The sequence below is a fragment of the Panthera onca genome, chromosome D3, assembly GCF_046562875.1.
Source record: "Panthera onca isolate mPanOnc1 chromosome D3, mPanOnc1 haplotype 2, whole genome shotgun sequence".
Lineage (NCBI taxonomy): Eukaryota > Metazoa > Chordata > Mammalia > Carnivora > Felidae > Panthera > Panthera onca.
This window is the reverse complement of record NC_138350.1, coordinates 5,454,479-5,471,639: the sequence shown is the minus strand read 5'-3', so window position 1 is coordinate 5,471,639 and position 17,161 is coordinate 5,454,479. Positions and strand designations below refer to the sequence as shown.

Sequence of the window (17,161 nt, the reverse complement as noted above, 5' to 3'; positions counted from 1 at the left end):
GGTTGGCAGACAAGTGGCGGGAGCTTCTGGGCACTAATGATGTCCTGTTAGTTGGTCTGGAGTCAGTCTATACAAAGTCATCAGCAACGCACTTACTTAGTATTTGTACATTTTCTACACATTTGTTACAGCTCAATAAAAAGTGTTGCGTTTTTTCTTTTTTAAATAAGCTCTGTTGAGTGAATTAATTAGGGATAACTAGACAATGAAATACGTACAACAAAGCTTTTTAAAGGCACATACGGGGGCGCCTGGGTGGCTCAGTCGATTAGGTGCCCGACTTCAGCTCAGGTCATGATCTCACGGTTTGTGGGTTGGAGCCCCGCATAGGGCTCTCTGCTGTCAGCACAGAGCCCTCTGTCCCCCGCTCTCTCTGCCCCTACCCCACTTGCACACACACTCTCTCTCTCAAAAATAAATAAACATTTGGGGCTCTTGGGTGGCTCAGTTAAGTGTCTAACTCTTGGTTTTGGCTTAGGTCATGATCTCACGGTTTGTGGGTTCGAGCCCCGCATCAGGCTCCATGCTGACCCTGTGGATCCTGCTTGGGATTCTGAGTCTCTCTGTCTCCCTCTCCTTCTGCCCCTCCCCTGCCTGCACACACTCTCTCTTTCAAAAAAAAAAAATAAATAAAACTTTAAAAAAATAATAAACAAACAAACATTAAAAAAAAAAGTTTAAAGGCACATAAAGTCAATAAGACAGAGCAGACCAAGCCAAGTTGAACACAGCGGTCTCTCTCCTCATCCCACATGAAGTCATCTTACTTTTCCTGGAGACTGAGAAGGTAAGGGACAAGTCCTTCAGGACATGGCAGTCACCCGGACTTCAGTGAGGCATCTTACAGGGAATATCTAGGGCCCCTGTATGCAAACTTGGAGAAGCCTGAGGTTGTAAAACTGTCTCCACTCCCACCCGACCCGCAGGGCACTCTCTTAAAACTGGCCAGCCAGGTCAGCCCGTTTGCATGTTTTGTGCCAGCAGCAGGGGCATCACTGGCAGAGGCTGTAAGTGCACGTTGCCCTCGGGCCAGGGCAGTTCTTCTGACCCGCCAGCCAGTCTGGCTCCCACAAAGCAGGCCAACTGCACCCAGGCCTCCCTGCCCAGCCTGCACCTTCCTTGTCTTCTTTCTGTGGCCTTCCGACGTCCGGCCCACTTCCAAAGGGAGCCCTCGCCACCCTTGCCGCCGGTCCAGAGCCCTGTCCCGCAAAGACCAGCAGCTGCCCTCGGTTCTCCGACGGGCCCAGGCCTTGCTCTCTGCAGACCAACCCGGGAAAAAGGGAACCACTCCAGTCCCAAGTGGTCTGTAAAAACTGTGCCAAGGGAAGAGAAAGACAAGGAATGCTGGGGAGGAAGAAGACAAATTTTCTCCCATCCTCAGACTGAAAAGTTCCAGAACATCCGTGCCTCGCCCTCAACAAAAGCACATATGCAAACGAAACCAGAGAAACCGGTGGATCAGCCAGGGATCTGTGCACCAGGTTCCTTCCTCCTTTGCCTCCCTGTGCCCCGTCACCTCCCTGCCAGCCATCAAGCTCAGCCCAAGGACGGCAAGTTCTGTGTACTGGCAAAGCAGATGTGACCTTTGCGTTCTGAACGTGACAAACCGCAGTGCTCTGTGTAAAGGCCTTCCTGCCAGCCAACAGACCTGCAATTATGAGGGAGAGCCGACCAACGGGCACCTTTGTGGCCACTGGAAAGACGACGAGATTTGCCCACGAACAGGGAACACTTAGAGAAACATCAGAAAGGAAAGAGCACGTATGGCACTGTGTGTTGGGTGTCTACGGCTGGGTAACAAATTACCCCAAAACTGAGTTGTTTAAAACAATAAATGTTTAGGGGCGCCTGGGTGGCTCAGTCGGTTAAGAGTCTGACTGTGGCTCAGGTCATGATCTCGCCGTTCATGAGTTCGAGCCCCGCGCTGGGATTTATACTGACAGCACGAAGGCTGCTTGGGATTCTCTTTCCCTCTCTCTCTGCCATGTGTGCATATGAGTGCACGCTCTCTCTCAAAATAAACTTTATAAAAAAATAATCATATGGGGCGCCTGGGTGGCTCAGTCGGTTAAGAGTCTGACTGTGGCTCAGGTCATGATCTCACCGTTCAGGACTCTGAGCCCCACGTGGAGCCCTGCGCTGACAGCTCGGAGCCTGGAGCCTGCTTCAGATTCTCTGTCTCCCTCTCTCTCTCTCTGGCCCTCCCCTACTCATGCTCTGTCTCTCCCCGTCACTCAAAAATAAATAAATGTTAAAAAAATTAAAAAAAAAAAAAACAATAAACGTTAGTTTCATACTGTTTCTGTGCCTCAAGACCCTAAGAGCGGTTCGGCTGGGTGGTTCGGGCTCCAGATCTCTCGGGAGGTCACTGCCAAGATGCTGACCAGGGCTGCAGTGACATCGGAAGCCCTGACTGGGGCCAGAAGAGCCACTCGTGAGGGAACTGACTCATGGGACCAAGAAGTTAGTGCTGGTTGTGGGCAAGAGGCCTCAGTTCCTCACCACCTCTCCGGACCTCTCCAGAGAGCGGCTGGCCGGTCCTCATGACATGGTGGCCGGCTTCCCAGAGCAAGAGATCCGCAGGAGAGGACGGCACACGCCACACTGTGCCTTGGCCGGCCGTCACGCTCCATCCTTTCCCCAACATCCCTGGGCTACACAGGTCGGCGGGGCTGTGACGGCAGGGGGCCACCGTGGACACTGATAAGTCTAGTCCCAGCCCACGTCCTTTTATCCTCAGGGCAGAGCTGGGAGGCCGGCTTGTCCCTCTTCTTTCCACAGATGTAGAAAGTGAAGCTCTGACAGGCACTGTGTCCTGCCCGGGGACCCCAGGGGCCCCCCGCCGGGCAGCGGGGCCTCCAAAAGGAGTCCAAAGCCAGGCTGGTGGGGCCCCGCCATGTCCCCTCATCCCTGTGTTCCCACAGTCACAAAATAAGGTTAATCACGGTGCGGACTTGGTGGGGTCATTGGGAAGATGAGATGAGATCACGTGACAGAAGCGTCCAGCACGGGCCCCGGGGGGCTGGGCAACACTCACTAAACACCAGCAGCTGCTCTAATGGCTCATGAGACTCGTGTCTGACTCGAGGCTCCCTGCGGGAACCTGCCGGGACTCTTCGGAGCGGGGAGGACAGTGCTGGGTGGGGGGAGGGGTGTGTGGCTGCAGGCACCCAGGAGGAAGGCTCCCGAGAAGCAGCACAGGGGCAGGCGGCCCACACGGTCACCCCCTCGCTGATGGGGCCGGGCCGCCAGCCACCAGCGGCCTTGCAGAAACAGCAAGGAGCGCCTCCTCACTCGGTCCTGCTCCTCACCTGCTCTGAGGTGCCTGACTTCACGGCAGGATCCCCTTCCGCAGCCACTTCATTAGGAGACGGGCTTCCAGAAGCGCCCGAGTGATGCGTGACCCCGGGAACAGCCGCTCAGAGGCAGGACACAGGTGAAACACACGGCCTGAGAGCTGCCTTCTGTCTCGGAGAGAACAGAGGCTTCTCAGCTTTGCCCACTTTGTCCTCACACCACAGAGGACAGGGAGGTTATCAAGTCCACAAATCTAACTTCTCCACGTAGGGGTGGTGGTTCTCGATGCTGATTACCCTTCTCCCGCACAGGCCTGGGTGGGGGTGAGCGGGGGGCAGGGGGGACACAGAGGCCAGCGTCACCATCTGTTTAAGGCCCAAATGCAAGAAGTGCCTGCTGCCAAACAAACATAAGGGGCGGCCCTGCTGATATATTTTATTTATTTATTTCTTAAGACTTTATTTTTAAGGAATCTCTACACCCAACGTGGGGTTTCAAACTCACAGCCCCGAGATCGAGAGCTGTGTGCTCCACCGACTGAGATGGCCGGGTGCCTCAATTTTAAAAGACGGCGACGTTACAACCCCCAGGCGGGGCCGCCACCCAGAGCCTTCAGCTGTCAGACCCAGGAAGCCTCGCCCCACATCTCCACCAGCCTGCAATTCCTATGAAGACCAGCCCTCCTCCCGGGGCCACCCACTGTGCACAGGGGACTCCGGCCTTGGAGGGTAACAGCTGCCCCGATCCACTCTCCACTCACAAGCCGGGAGAACGCCCTGCACAGAGAAGCCCTCAGCCATCGCCCCCGCCTTGCGGGGCTGATGCGAGAGTGAAACTTAAAAAGCGCACAAAGCGTCCAGCGGCGCCCGCCTCTGGGAGACGGTCCGGGAGCTGTCTCTCTGCGCCTCCTTGCCCTGCTGCTTAGTTTTGGACCGGACGTGGCCCTACAGCCAGTGCTCTGCACTCCCACTTGGGGGCGGGTGGAGCAGGCCCCACCTGCTACAGAATCTTCCCTGCGACCCCCGGACCCCTGGCTGTAACCTCCGGACCTCAGAACCAGCCGCGGCTCAGGTGTGGCCTGCAAACAGCTGAGAGGCATGGTGCCTTTCAATCCAAGACTCTATTGTTCACAAAGCACAGCCTTAAACAGGAGGAGTACCAGTCATTCTGTCTGAAAAGAGGAGACAATTAGGGCAAGATTGAACAAATGCTTAACTGCCCTCCCCTAATCCCTGGGTTGTGATCAATCAGGCAGGCTCTAATCTGGGCTCCTTCTGGATCTGCCCGCAGGGCTCCCTGAGGCAGTAGAGGCCACCTCAAAGCAAGGCCTCGGGACATACACGCTCCAGGGTGCCAGCCGTGGGACCCAGGCCTCCTTCAGAGAGACCACCGTCTTGGCTGGGGCAGAGTATCTCCCTGTCTCACACGGAAACAGGAAAGAAAAGTCACCAGGAAACCTGAAACGGGCACTCTTGCGCCTGGTCTCCTAATTCTTCCCTCTCCCTCCCGGGCGGCTGCTCAGGGAAAGGACACCCTCCACCCTCGGGCGCCCCTCTTGGAAGCCACAGTTTGTGCTGTTCACATTCTCTACTCAGTGTTCCCCCGATCCCCTCGGCAGTCAGAACTCTGCTTGAGATGGAAAATCACCCTTTAATAATGGCAAAAGGGGGGCGCCTGGGTGGCTCAGTCGGTTGAGTGTCTGACTCTTGATTTTGGCTCAGGTCATGATTCCAGGGTCATGGGATCGAGTTCTCCACTGGCCATGGAGCCTGCTTAAGATCCTCTCTCCCCCTCTCTCTCTCAGAGTGCCTGAGGGGCTCAGTTAAACATCTGACTCGATTTCAGCTTGGGTCATGATCTCATGGTTCGTGGGTTTGAGCCCCGTGTTGGGCTCTGAACTGACAGGAGCCTGCTTAGGATCCTCTCTCTCTCTCTCTCTGTCTCTCTCTGCCCCTCCCCAGCTCTTTCTCTCAAAATGAATAAATAAACTTAAAAAAAAAAAAGGATTCTTGGGGTGCTTGGGTAGCTCCGTGGGTAAAGCATCCAACTTCGCCTTGGGTCATGACCTCACAGCTTGTGAGTTCAAGCCCCTCGTCAGGCTCTGTGCTAACAGCTCAGAGCCTGGAACCTGTTTCCGATTCTGTGTCCCTCTCTCACTCTGCCCCCTCTCCTGTTTGTGCTCTGTCTCTCTCTCTCAAGAATAAATAAAACGTTTTTTAAAAATTAAACAAAAAGGATTCTCTCTCTCTTTCTCTCTCTCTCCCCCCCTCTCCCCCTCTGCCCATATCCCTTGCTTGCTCTCTTACTCTCTCTCTTGAAAAATAAAACTCGGGCCGCCTGGGTGGCTCAGTTGGTTAAGCGTCCAACTCTGGCTCAGGTCATGATCTCATGGTCTGTGGGTTCAAGCCCAGCACCAGGCTCTGTGCTGACAGCTCGGAGCCCAGAGCCTGCTTCGGATTCGGTGTCTCCCTCTCTCTCTGCCCCTCCCGCACTTGTAGTCTGTCTCTATCTCTCAAAAATGAATAAAAATTTTTTAAAAATTAAAAATAAATAAAAATAAAAAATAAAAATGGAAAACCAAAATGTGGTCCATCCATACAATGGGTATTGTTCTGCCATAAAAAAGAATGAAACACTAACACATGCTACAACATGAATAAACTTGGAAATATGACACTCAGGGAAAGCAGCTGGTCACAAAAGGCCACATAGTGTATGATTCCATTATATGAGATGTCCGGAGCAGGCAAATCCATGGAGGCAGAAAACAGATGAATGGCTGCCAGGGGCTGGGGTTCAGGGAGCAACAGGGGGAGGTGTCTAGGAGTGATGAAAATGTCCTAAAACTCATCGTGGCAATGATTACAGACATCCGGGAAAATACAGTTCCCCTTGAACAACACAGGGCTTATGGGGCTCCCCCCACCCCGAGTGATTGAGGATCTGTGTATAACTTTTGACTCTCCAGAAACGTAACTACTAACAGCCTACTGTTGACCACAAGACTGACCGATCTCACAGTCCATTAACACGTATTTGGTATATGTTCTATGTATTAATAAATACTGTATTCTTACAATAAAGGAAGCCAGTGAAAAAACAAATTACTAAGAAATTCAGAAGAGGAAATACATTTACAGACCTGTCCCAAATCTATTGAAAAAAAAAATCCACGTATAAGTGGACAGTTCAAACCTGTGATGTTCAAGGGTCAATTGTACTAAAAACCATTGAATTTGCACACTTTAAATGGGTGAATTGTAGGGGATGTGAATTGTATCTCCATAAAGCCGTTATTTAAAATATGCAAAAATGGGGCCCCTGGGTGGCTCAATCGGTTGAGCATCCGACTCCGGCTCAGGTCGTGATCTCATGGTTTGTGAGTTTGAGCCCCGCGTCCGGCTCTCTGCTGACAGCTCAGATCTGCTTTGGATCCTCTGTCCCCCTCTCTGCCCCTTCCCTGCTCGCTCTCTGTCTCTCTCAAAAATAAACATTAAAAAAAATTTAAGAAAGTAAATAAATAAAAATAAAACATGCAAAAATCAGACTAGTATTCGTTAACAACTGATGGAAGAGGCTCTTAAGTGGAGGCTCGCTCTGCCCCCAAGCCTTGCCCCCGTCCATCACTCCGCAGCCCCCTCACCAGTGTGACCACAGCTCAGGGGATCGTCAGTCCCTCCAGGGCCAGCACTGGGAGGGAAAACAAGGAGACGCAGCTCTCCTCACCCACCCCCCTACCCTCCCCCCCCACCCCACCTCAGGAACCGGAGAACAGGTGGTAGTGGCCCTGGGCAGAAACTGCTGCTCCCAGTTTTTTTTAAATGTTTATTTTTGAGAGAGAGAGAGAGAGAGAGAGAGAGAGAGAGAGAGAATGAGCAGGGAAGGGAAAGAGAGAGGGAGACACAGAATCTGAAGCAGGCTCCAGGCTCCGAGCTGTCAGAACAGAGCCCGACGTGGGGCTCGAACTTGTGAACCGCAAGATCATGACCCGAGCCGAAGTCGGAGGCTCAACCGACTGAGCCACCCAGGTGCCCCTGCTGCTCCCCATCTTTAAAGTTCCCAACCCTGAGACCAAAGGCAACAACACATTGACCTCCAGCTGGTTTGTGGGCGAACAGGGTCTGACTACAGGTTGGCCGTGCCTCTCTCACCTCTGCTAAACCAACAGCAGCCACAGACAGCAGTGATGACACCTGATGCCAAGAGGAATGAAAAGTGTGTATCATTCTGGGGCAGGGGCCAGGCACCCTGGACGAGCCCCGCTCCCCCAACGCCCACCCACCAGCACCAGCTGGGGGACAGTGGCCAGAGAAGACCGGGGTCCACGGTGAGGAATCCGAAGTTTGCAGAGGCAGAGCCGAACCCCGTCGGCACCTGGTCATCTCAAGGACAAAGCCTGCGACCCCGGCCAGAGACTGGGGTCTGAGGCTGCAGCTGGCCCAGTGCAGACGGGGAGGACGTGAAAGCCTGGTCGGGGAGAGCGCACCCCAAAACACCGTCAAACAGGCCAGGTTTCACCCCGCCACATGTGGCGGCTGCCTCTGCCCACATTACAAGCTTTCTACGGAGCCAGGTGACTTCTTTCAGGAGCGCTTATCTCCTTTCAGCCTTGCCAACCCAGGCCGACCCTACATCCCGAGGGGGCCATCTCAGCTCAGGTGACCCATCAGGGGAACGGAGCTGAGGAGGCACAGGGAAGCCGCTCGGGCCTCTCCGAGCACTTCCCTGGGCCTCGCTTCTGCGTCTGTGCCACCGCCATCTCCTTCAAAGGGCAGCTGAAAAGGGCGGGTAAGGCAACCAATGCGCATTAGTTAGCTCGCCTACCCGGATGCGCTTTCTTTCACCCTCCCTCAAACTCTAGGAGGTGACATTCCCGTTTTGCAGAGTCTGACTGATAAGGCTCCCAGGGTGACAGCACCTGGCAGAATCCAAATCCAAGTTGTCTCTAAGGCTCAGGACCTCAGCCCGGCACTGGCCTGCCTTCCAGACCACACGAGCCGGGCACAGGCCACCTGCTCTGCTCGTCTCAGGAGGCCTAACAGGAAGCGGGTGGGTGAGGGAGCAGGGTTGAGCCAGGTCCACCAGCAAGGGCTGGATGGCCGCAGGGCAGGGTTCAAGGCAAGACAGAGAGGGTCCAGGAGCACCTCTGGGGGTCCCCAAGGGCCAAGCAAGGGCCCTCAGCTTTCCATCTTCCTGGGCCTGCAAGGAAGTGCCTTCCACAGGTGCCAGGACAGACCCGAGAGGGCCCAGTGGGTCTGGGTGCGGCCCTGGGAAAGCCCAGGCTCTTGCTGCTGCGTCCCTTGGGTGGCTCTGAACGCATGTCCCTTCACCCAGCCTCCTCAGGGATCAGTTTCCCTATGATCTTGTGACATAATAAAAAATACATATTTGGTCTTTGCTTCCTTTTCTGGCCTCTGCAGAGCTCCTAAAACTCCTGTGATTTCCTGAATGACGAGAGTGTCTTCTGTATGCTAATGAGCTGGAGGCTGAGCTCCCCAGAGGAAGCCCCAGTGACCAGCCCCTACCCACCCCTTCCCCTACCCCCAGGAGGGGAGAAGGGGCTAGAGATTGAACTAACCACAGTGACAACGATGGAATCATCTGTGCATAAAAATCCCGAACGATAGGTTCAGAGAGCCTCCAGGTTGACATCTGGAAGGGTGGCACTCTCTGAATCCACAGGGACAGAAGCTGCTGAGGTGGGGAGCCTTCCGGACCTCACCTTGCATGCCTCTTCATCGGGCTGTTCATCTGTGTCCTTTATCACACCCTTTATGATAAACCAACAAACATCAGCAAACGTTTCCTGAGTTCTGCGAACCATTCTAGCGAATGATCCAACCGGAGGCGGAGAGAGGGGTGTATGGGAAGCCCGCCTTTGTAGCCAGATTGGACAGAAGAGCGGGGAACCCAGGACCCGTCACTTGGGATCGAAAGGCATCTGAAATGGAAGGCAGTTGTGGGACCGAGCCCTTAACCCATGGGGTCTGTGCCAACTGGGGGGCGCTAGTGTAAGAATGGAACGGACACACAGGACGCACAGCTGGTGTCCACGGAGAACCGGAGAACTGCTTGGCGTGAAGGACCCACACGTTTTGTGTCCGAGGGGTTGCTGAGGACAGAAACGACTTCCTTCCGGGCCCCATCGGAGAAACGGAGGCCCGGCCTTGCGTGGCCTTTGGGAGCGTCCTGGCTCTGATCTTCTCAGCCCCTGCAGACAGACAGCAGGGCTCCAGAGCAGTGTGGGACCTCTGACTCATGCACTCAGTAGTCAACATCACACCCTCTCCCCGAAGGCAGGGTCAGGGCCACACAAATCTCTCCTTTCTTCTATCAGAATACACCCGCAGAATCGTAAATACATGAAAATATTTACATGACCAGATTAACTTCTGGGTCCTGTGGCTCGCTTAAGCAAACATGTTTATCTTTTTGTCAAACAACACTTTAGAGATACTTCTCTTTTGGGGTGCTAGACTCACTCAGCACTCGCGTAAGGAGGGGAGAGCAGTGGCAGAGGCGGAGAGAATGCTGAGAGGCACACGTTGACATCTCTTTATAGCCAGCTGACTCGGGGTTACAGGGAACCCCAGGTCAAGGGCTGAGACCCTTGGGGGTCAGTTATCTTGGCTCCAGACCCGGGTCACTGGCAGGGGGCCAAGCCTGCTGGACAAAGTCACCCCTCCGGTGACAAGGGGAGCCGGTGGTGGCTTCACGCCGGGCGTCTGCGGACCGCAGCTCAGCACTGCCATCTTGAGAAATCCCACTTTCTCGGGCGTGCACCCACACGCGTACGTCCCGGTTTTACAGGCTCAGTTAAAAACAAAAAAAAATCTCTCAGGTATGCACTCGACAAAGCAAGATATCGGGACGCTGCCATCAGCCTGCCCCCTCCTCCCCCCGCCTCCGACCTGTCATCCACACGAAGCCAGATGAAGCCCTTTTCTGATACCCGCATCAGAGCGTGACATCCCCGGGATAAAAGCCCCTCCACGCTCCCCTCAGCTCTCAAGAGGACATCCACGCTCCTTAAGCAGCACACGACCACCCACACACCTGGCTCCTTCCCTCCACCCTGCCTGGCCTCCCAGCACACCCCCTAACCAGACTCACAGTGGGACCCACCGTGCCTCCATGCCTTTGCGTAGGCTGTTCCTTCTGCAGGGAAGGCCCTCCCCGCTTATGCCGACCGCACCTCAGCTGTGGGGTGAACTTGGCGTTGCATGGGGTGAATGCAAGTACCAGCACCCGAGACCTTCCTCCCTGGGCTCCCTGCCCCATCCCCACAGGCGCGCAGCACCATCACCACCCTGGGCAGACCCTGTCCCGTCCAGTGTCCAACGAGCTCCTGAGAGCGGGGGTTCATCAGACAGTTCATCTCAGCTCCCTGCCCACACTCGGGGTTAAAGCCACCAGCTCTAGGATCTCTAGGATAACCGTGGGGCAGGGGCATAGCCCCTCCTCCTCTGCGGGCCTGGCCACACCCCCACGCAGCAGCTGCCCACTCCCCATGTGCAGGCAGCAAGCCCTCGGGCAGGGTCTATGCAGGCAGTGTTACCAAGTGTGACTTCTTCCCCGCACCGGCTCTTCTCGCACACTCCAGCTCTCAGCCTCTGTTGGCCAAGGCCACAGGAGGCGAGCGGGCTCACGGGAAGCCGCTTCCCTGGCTCGGTGATTGCACAGAAACAATATTTTATTCACGGGGAGCTCACAGGATTCTTGCCAGCTTACCGACTACTCTCCTCGTCCATGAGAAGTATCTCTCGGGCACGCGTCCTGTTCCTCACTCTACGCCAGCCCCAGCTACCTGCTCCCGCCCAGGAGGAGGCAGTGGGGAAATGGGCAGGAAGGAAGACAAGAGAGAGGAAGGGAAAGGTCCAGGGAGCGACTGGACCCCTCCCCTGCAACGCCAGCCTAAACAAGGGTCACTCCCTCGACTGAGCAGTGAGGACAGGGGAAGCAGAAGATAAACAAAGCTGTGATCTTGTCAGGAGGGTGGATCCAGGCAGGGAGGAAGCAGAAGAGGAGACGGGCATGAGGCTTGAGAAAGCCTCGTTGCCGCCCGGGCCCCAGAACCACCTAAGGCCCAGCCCTTGTCTGCGGGCAGCCCTGCAACAGGAACCAGGCCCTGGGGAGACTGAGCTGAGGAGAGGAGCTGAACCAGACCACGGTTCTTAGCACAACATCCTGTCCCTCCGCGTAGCTGTCCCTAGGACTCCCGCGGGGGCCACTGGCCATTCCCCTTTGCAAGCTACTCTAAGGAGCGCTACGGGGGAGCAACTCCCAGCAACCAGCCCATCTGCACGAGGTCCCGACACACCTGCATCCTCCCCTCTCCCTCCTCTGCCCCCCGGGGCCCCCAGGCACACGTGGGCTTTGGGACGGAGTCGGCAAGGAAATCTGTCTTTCCACACACGGCTGGTGGCGGCGTGGCTGGGGGGGGTGTTCTAGCAGACTTATTTATAGCCAAGTACCCCGTCCGCACACTCTCCAGCACTGCCTGCCTGCTTGCCTGCCACTGGGGCTTTTCAATCCGTGTCTATATTTATCCCCCGAAGCCGTTGGGATAATGGTGCAGCCAGAAATAGCCTTGAAGACATTCACGTGAAGATGATGGGCAGGTCCCCAGCTCCCAGGCTGACCTCACCCCCGGCATCTGCTGCTTGGCAGTGGGTAACAGGGAACAGCTGGATGGGCCGGCAAGGCAGCTGAAGCCAGATGGGAACAACATAATCCCTCTCTCCCTGCCGGCCACGGCCCTCTGTAGTGGTGCGGTGGACGAGTACAGAACAATACATCTCAGCTGCCGGGCTACAGGGAGACCAAAAGTGACGTGATCTCCTGATGGACGTCAGCGTGTTAATCGGCTCAGAGACAGAACGGAGACTCAAAGGGAGCGGGCAGGAGGGCTCTGCAGGTTCCCGGACACGCGCTCACAAAAAAGCAGGTCACCCGTGCACCAAGGTTGCAGGGACACGCCCTCCCGCCTCACCCCCTCCCACCTGGACACAGGCGCTCAGCTCACAGTGGAAGTATGTGCACGGTCTCCAGCTTACCCAGCCACTTTCCACCTCCTGGAAGGGAGGACAGTTCGGAGACAGCCTGGCCGGGCAGGGAAGAAGAGCAGGCACCTTAGGGGAACCGGTGGGCCTTTCCTGGTCCTTAGTTTCAGCATCCTGGAATAAGTCACCTTCTGGGATAGGGGACAGGCGCTCATTTGAGCACCTGATGTATTAATAGAGGAAGGAACAGAGTGCAGCTGCAATAGAGAGAAGGCACCAGCTGATAGCCTGATGGGGAAGATTTCATAGAAGAGGGGGCATTTTGGTTGGGCTTTGAAGGATGCATAGGAGTTTACCAGGAGAGAAGGGGGAAAGGCACAGGGAGTATCATGAGCCAATGATTTAGTACTCAAAGTGCATGGTCTGACTGGGGAATGGCAGTGGTAGGAGTGCAGGGTCAAGGGTGGTGAGATGGAGTCAGACTAAGAAGGGCTGGGCCCCATCGCAGATCTCAGGAGCAGAGCCTTCGAGCAAATGGGATTGAGGAGGCTCACTCGGCATCCTTGTGGCTGTATCTGTGGCCTGGGTGGGGCGTTCTCTGACAGGGCCTCTGGGCTGGTCCCTGACACCTCCACCCAGTATGGATCTTTAGCCCCTGGGAGACCTACCCTCTCCCTCCTTCCCAGTAGGAGCCCTCGCCCATTCTGGCCCAACTCTCCATGTCTGTCAGTATTTTTTAAAATGTGGGGGGGCGCCTGGGTGGCGCAGTCGGTTGAGCGTCCGACTTCAGCCAGGTCACGATCTCGCGGTCCGTGAGTTCGAGCCCCGCGTCAGGCTCTGGGCTGATGGCTCGGAGCCTGGAGCCTGTTTCCGATTCTGTGTCTCCCTCTCTCTCTGCCCCTCCCCCGTTCATGCTCTGTCTCTCTCTGTCCCAAAAATAAATAAAAAACATTGAAAAAAAAAAAATTTAAAATGTGGGGGCGGGGCCTGGGTGGCTCAGTCAGTTAAGTGTCCAACTTCGGCTCAGGTCATGATCTCGAGGTGGGTGAGTTCGAGCCCCGAGTTGCGCTCTGTGCTGACAGCTCAGTGCCTGGAGCCTGCTTGGATTCTGTGTCTCCCTCTCTGCCCCTCCCCCACTTGTTCTCGTTCTCTCTCTCTCTCTCAAAAATAAACATTAAAAAAGGTTTTTTTTAATGTGCACTGTAAAATGGGACAGCTGCTTTGGAAAAGCCTGCAGCTCCTCAAAATGTTAAAGATTGAGTTACCATATGACCCAGCAATTCCGCTCCCCAGTACATACTCAGGAGGAATGAAACAGAAGTCCACACAAACGCTTGTACATGAGTGTTCACAGCAGCGTTATTTGTAATAGCCAAAAATAGAAGAGAAGCACGGATAAATCCTGAAAGATGATGCTGAGTGAAAGAAGCTGGTCACTCAAGGCTAAACAGTGTACGATCCCATTACACGAAATGTCCCGAACAGGCAAATCCATAGGGACAGAAAGCAGATTAGTGGCTGCCAGGGGGTGGGGGAAGGGGAGTGACAGCAAAGGAGTACGGGTTTCTTTTTGGAGTGATAAAAATGTTCCAAAAATCTCTGATGGTTGCGTAAGTCTGCGAATATATGAAATCTCATTGAATTGTACACTTTAAATGGGGGAATTGTATGCTCCATAAATTATATTTCGGTCCAGCTGCTTGCTAAAAAATCACCAAGCAGGACAAAACCAGAAGCGTACAAGCTCAGCATGCTCAGGGAGACAGAGCAGGGGGAGTCCCTCTTGCCTAGGGCGGGGGCGGGGGGGGGCAGGCTGGGCAGGCTTGGCGGCCACACTGTGGCATTCCGCTGGCTGTTCACGTCCCCAGCCAGGCCTGTCCCCAGCTTCCTGTGTCATACACAGAGCTTAGGAGCTGGCACGGCATGGGCCATTCTTGTGTAAAAGAGGGGACTCAGGCCGTCTCATCTGCGGCAGGTGCATCCTTAAACACCCTCCTTCACACTCTGCCTCCACAGCTCCAAGGGTCCCCAGCCCCAGGAGCCTTTCCTGACCTCACAGACAGAAGGAACCATTTGCTCATGTGCTCCGAGCCCCACACAGATCTGGATCAGAGAGCTCTGCCAACTAGGGGCACAGCTAGTGGTCCCTAGGCAGCTGTAAGCCCTGGGATCTATAGTCAACTCTGCTTGTTTGTGTTAGGCAAGGAACTTGTGTGTATTAAGCACCTACTAAGTGCCAGGCACATGTGAGATGCTCTACACTGGTTTTCTCATTTGCTTTCTTTCCTCCCGTCAGTCCTTTCAAATCTAGGCCATCTTTGTGAAATGCTTTAGTGGTTGAAGAAAACATGTCCCTGACCTCAGATATCCCCTTGTGGCAGGAGTAGAGCGCGGGTCATGGGATGGGCTGGCCCTGGGGCAACTCATGCTGTAAGAGATGTCCCTCCTGCTGAGATGCCGTCTTATCTCATCCTCGCCCACTTGGTTCCACTTAATAAACTCATTCACAGCAAAGCACCAGGGAGTGGGTGCACCATATCTCCCAAGAGTATCTGTAACTTGAAAAGGGGGCATTTTGGTTGGGCTTTGAAGAACGCACAGGAGTTTACCAGACGGAGAAGGGGGAAAGGCACAGGAAACAGCACGAGCCTATGGCTTTAGTACTCAAAGTGCATGGCCTAGAAGGGCAAAGCTCATCTAGAGGGAAGAGGGGAGGCATGGTTCTCCCCCGTCAAAGCACAACTTGGATTTATTTTTACTTCTGGCACATAGCACAGCTCAGGCACACAGAAGGTATTTAATACATGTTAGATAAATGACGGCCCAACCTAAGGCCATGCCTCCCATCTGGGAACCCACCTCCCAGAAAGCTGCTCGATGAGAACAAGCCGACAAACCCCCTTTTCTCAGGGAGACTGAGCCCAGAGGGGAGGCGTGAATCCCGAAACCCACCACCGATCTGTGGGCACAGCACCCAACCTCAGTTGTCCTAGAGAAGGGGTCTACACGTGAGAAGCACCTCAGGAATGAAATCCCCTGTCAAGCCATGTCAGCCCAGGGCAGACAGGCCCAGAGACAGGCTGCAGCCCACAGTAGGGAAGGAAGGGACTCAACAGCTTGTGCCTGGTTTCCTTGCTGTCCTCACACCTCCTCTGGCCTCTGAGGACGACACCAACAGAAGGACAGAGGCTGGCTAGACACCGAGCCCACTGGGGCTCACGCCTCTCTTCAGCATGTGGCCGGATCTCCCACTTCTGGGCACCACACTCTTGTTACCCGTGGTCACAGGGCGCTAACCAGAACACAGGGCAATGAGAACCGTTTCTGGAGACAGCTGAAAATCAATCAATGGAAGCAATTTCCAAGCTGTCATTCCTCGATGGTACATTTATTGTGATGGGGACAGGTCGAGTTAAAAGGCCGAAAGAAAAATCAAACTGGGTTTCCCTCCTTTGGCCTATAGTTTCAGCTTCACCAAAGAGAGCCAAAGCAAAATCTGTCTTTACCTTCATGCTGGGGAGTCTAAAGACAACGCCCAGACCCCCCTGTGCAGAGCCGGGAACTTCACAGGCCTTGTTCTGCATCGCGAAGGTCACAAGTGACTTAAAGTTCATCATTAGAGCAGGCTCGCAAGCTAAAAATAAGTCACCAGCCCTATTCACAGAGAGGCACACAGGAAGTCCCAGCGATGAAATTCAAGGTTGCCTCCCAGGGAGTATAATCAAGTTCAGGGTGCCACTGGGTCGTCACAGTTTAAGTGAAACCTGTTCTAGGTGACACAGCTGTAGGGCATTGAGATCCCAGCCCCCACCGACCCTCGTTGCCCCCTCTGTTACAAGAGATGGACTGTGGATTTAGCATATGACCCCCTTGGTGTACCGACGGCCTCTGGCTTGTGTTCTCTGGGGTATCTGGAGACTGAAGAATCTGCTCAGTGCCCGGCCTGACCGTGGATAGAGATCCCCCCAGTGTGGACAGCTTGCCACTGTCCCAGGGGCATGTGGGTTCACCTGTCTGTCTCCCCTGAACTGTTAGCTCCTCGAGAGCAAGCACATCTTATCCCTGGCCTGGCACTTGGAAGAAGCTCAATAAAGTGTTAATAAAATGCACGAGAGCACCAACTGATCTGCCCCAGAGCTCAGACACGGCCAACCAACTCAGACCTCTGTCCGACCAAGTCAAAACACCATCCCAGAGAGAGCTGTTCAAGGCCCAGGGCACCCAGAACTCTCAGCTCTCAGAGCCCTGAATTCCTGCCCGCCGGTGCAGTCTGCCAGGACCCCACACTCAGCAGCAGGGTCCACAGCCAGTCCTTCCCTGAGCCCTCGAACCCCTGCACGTCCCCCGCCCAGAGCTGTCCATCAGTTCAGCTACAAAAACACTGGACTTGGGGCTGGAAGCCTGAGTCTTGGGCTCTGCCACTAACCAGCTTGCATTGTGACTTTGGGCAGTGACTTCCTTCACCGGTCCTCAGTTTCCCCAGACGGTAAGCAAAAAAAGCTGACCTCCTGAGTCCTTCCAAGTCTGTGAGAACCTGTTTTCTAAAAGTCCACACCACAGGGCTTGCCCGGTTCCTCAGAGATTCCTTGAGGCCCTACTTTTAAAACATGCCTGGAGCCCAAGTCCCTCACTACCTCCATCGCAGCCCCTCTGGTCCAGGGCCTGCCACCTCGGGCCCTTGTAACAGTCTCCCCGTTGGCCTCCCCTCTTCCTCCCTCCACCCCATCCAGTCCATTCCCAGCACAATAGCCAGAAACCATCCTTTTAAAGCTCAGTGGGAGCCTGGCCCTCCTGGGCACAAACTCCTCAGCAGCACCGTATCTAGCTCAAAGTCAAAGTCTCAATAAGACCTCCAAAGACCT

General features: G+C 54.8%; 1 protein-coding gene across 12 annotated transcripts in view; it reads right to left on the bottom strand.

Moving 5' to 3' along the window:
• PITPNM2 (phosphatidylinositol transfer protein membrane associated 2) overlaps positions 1 to 17,161 on the bottom strand; it is a 144,765-nt gene that overhangs the window by 89,371 nt on the left and 38,233 nt on the right. The window contains exon 1 of one of the 12 annotated variants that reach the window (XM_081790636.1): positions 11,029 to 11,578. The exons of the other annotated variants lie outside the window; for them this stretch is intronic. The gene's annotated coding sequence lies outside the window, so the exon portion shown is untranslated. Of the gene's footprint in view, positions 1 to 11,028; positions 11,579 to 17,161 lie in introns of those variants that run through there. 12 annotated transcript variants of the gene reach the window in all.